Here is a 3,175-nt window from a genome sequence, read left to right on the forward strand (position 1 = left end):
GATGGGTTGGCACCCCATCCAGGGTGTCCCCTGCCTTGTGCCCCGACTCGAGTTCCCTGGGATAGTCTCCAGGCTCCCCACGACCCTGTGTAAGATGAGTGGTATGGAAGATGGATGGATGGATGGATAATAATAATAATAATAATAATAATAACATTCCACACCTGTCTAACATGCAAGAAAAAACGCTAGCAGGAAGAAGAAATGGAAAGTGTTGGGAGAAAAGATGTTTTAAATGGACTCTTAAACCTTAACATGGAAGAAGGAAGTGTAGTAATGAAGGTCTTAAGGGATAACATTCCAAAGTTTGGGGGTTATGCACTAAGTAATCTCGCACGACCAGTAGACCGGCATTGAGAATGAGAATCTGAACACAGTGGGACCACGTATTGTTTTGTATGTGAGAAGGAAGTTTGAATTTGATTCTTTGGGAAATGAGCAGCCGTTGGAGTACGGGTGTAACGTGTGTTGAACTTTTCGCATGAGTAAGGACTCCTAACGCTTATCTGGTGTCGGCAAATCTGTTATCATTCATCATTACAGTATGATACGTTGTACAGAACACAAAATCCAGTTACACTTATCAGAACAGTGTTGTTCAAGTGAAAGAGTTCAGCGTCTGCCCTTTACTCTCCATCAACTGTTGTAAAGAATCCATTATCCAGTACACGTTCTGCTGGTGGGGAAGTCATTAACCTAGCGACCTATGCGCTGAAAATGTACAAAACGTACTGATACACACACTGAAATCATTTAAACTGGTTTTATATCTCAAAAGCAACAAACAACACATAAAATTAGCAGCATAAACATAATAACGTTAACATCAAAGTTGCGTCTCTGTTATGGTTATTGATTGTATTGAAAATGAAATCGGAGGACTTCAGTATTTGTATTGGACGATTGTTTTTTAGACTGCGGTGGATTATAAAATAATAAAGAACAGGTAAAATTTTAAAACATTCCTCTCAAATCGCTATTTAATGCCCCTGTAATTATTTGAAAAGCCATGTGTTAGTGGTATGAATGCACGTTATCCCTTAAATGTCGCGCTTATGTGTCATTTGTTACTGTCTCGTTTGAACTTGTTCGTTTGTCTTGGCTGGAATCCATACACTTGCTGTGAACTTTTACTTCGCGGAAGCTTGCGTTTATTACAAGTGAGTTAAGAAATGATTCCTTATCTTATTAGGGTTAGAGGGGTCAGCCACAATCTTAACTGCCCACTTCAGGGTCCAGGAAGTGTACAGGTCATGAAGGGGTGGCAGATTGCGGCCGATCACCTTCTCAGCAGAGCGAGTCGGCCCTTATCCTTGGCAGTGGCAGCAGTGTACCAGATAGTGATGTAGGACGTGAGTATGATCTCAATGATTGAGGTGTAGAAGTGCACCATCATCGTCTGGGGTAGGTTGAACTTCTTCAGCCGCCGCAGGAAGTACATCCTCTGGTGCGCTTTTTTAAATCAGAGTTGAGGTCACCCACTCGAGGTCCTGGGTGATGATGGTTACCAGGAAGCGGAAGGAGTCTACAGTATCAACTGGGGAGTCACACAGGATGATGGGGGTAGGTAGGGCTGGGTTCTTCCTGAAGTCTACCACTGTTTTTACAGCATTGAGCTCCAGGTTGTTCTGACTGCACCAGCTCACCAGACGGTCAATCTACCACCTGTAGGCAGACTCATCCTCCTCAGAGGTGAGCCCGATGAGGGTGGTGTCATCCGCAAACTTCAGTAGTTTGACGGATTGGTGACTGGAGGCGTAGCTGTTGGTGTAGAGGGAGAGGAGTAGAGGAGAAATAACACAGCCTTGGGGGCAATCAGTACTGATGGTCCGGGAGTCAGAGGCATGTTTTCCCAGTCTCACGTGTTGCCTCCTGTCAGACAGGAAGTCTATGATCCACCTGCAGTTGGAATAAGGCACACTCAGCTGGGAGAGCTGAGTAGCAGAGATGAAATTCACAAACAGGATCCTGGTGTAGGTTCCTGAGGAGTCCAGGTGCTGGAGGATGAAGTGGAGACCTGTTGGCTCTGTAGGCAAACTGAAGAGGGTCCAGGAAAGGGTCTGCGATGGATTTGCAGTGGGACAGCACAAGGCGCTCAAAGGACTTCATTACCACAGATGTCAGAGCGACAGGTCTTTAGTCATTAAGTCCTGTAATCCTGGGTTTTTTGGGGACAGGGTTGACGGGTCTTGAAGCAGGCTGGCACATGGCATATCTCCAGTGAGGTGTTAAAGATGTCTGATGAAGGAGGTCGGGGGTTCAAGCCCCAGCCTTGCAGTGCTCAAGGCTCTGGTTTACTGATCAGAATGTCGGGGGTTCACGCCACAGCACTGCAAGGTTCTGGGTTACTGATCGGAATGTCGGGGGTTCATGCCCCAACACTGCAAGGCTCTAGGTTACTGATCAGAAGGTCGGGGGTTCAAGCCCCAGCCTTGCAGTGCTCAAGGCTCTGGGTTACTGATCGGAAGGTCAGGGGTTCAAGCCCCAGCCTTGCAGTGCTCAAGGCTCTGGGTTACTGATTGGAAGGTCGGGGGTTCACGCCCCAACACTGCAAGGCTCTGGGTTACTGATCGGAATGTCGGAGGTTCAAGTCCCAGCCTTGCAGTGCTCAAGGCTCTGGGTTACTGATCAGAAGGTCGGGGGTTCACGCCCCAGCACTGCAAGGCTCTGGGTTACTGATCAGAAGGTCAGGGGTTCAAGTCCCAGCCTTGCAGTGCTCAAGGCTCTGGGTTACTGATCAGAAGGTCGGGGGTTCACGCCCCAGCACTGCAAGGTTCTAGGTTACTGATCGGAATGTCGGAGGTTCACACCCCAACACTGCAAGGCTCTGGGTTACTGATCAGAAGGTCGGGGGTTCAAGTCCCAGCCTTGCAGTGCTCAAGGCTCTGGTTTACTGATCAGAAGGTTGGAGGTTCAAACCCTGCCAAGCTACCACTCTTGCGCCCTTGAGCCCTTAACCCTCTCTGCTCATGACTCTAACATGCTGTGATTTGCCAAGAAAAAAGAATTTCGCTGTTCTGAAAGGTACATGTGACCAATAAAGACTCATTACGACTGTACGTTGGTATTGAGGACACATCCTTCAAGCCTCTTCTCTATCCGCACTGTTTCCCACGGCACCGCTGACGTCACCGTCGCCATTGGCTGAACAACAACAAGCTCAAAGCCAGGAAGC

This window comes from Ictalurus furcatus, chromosome 25, assembly GCF_023375685.1.
Source record: "Ictalurus furcatus strain D&B chromosome 25, Billie_1.0, whole genome shotgun sequence".
Taxonomy (NCBI): Eukaryota; Metazoa; Chordata; class Actinopteri; order Siluriformes; family Ictaluridae; genus Ictalurus; species Ictalurus furcatus.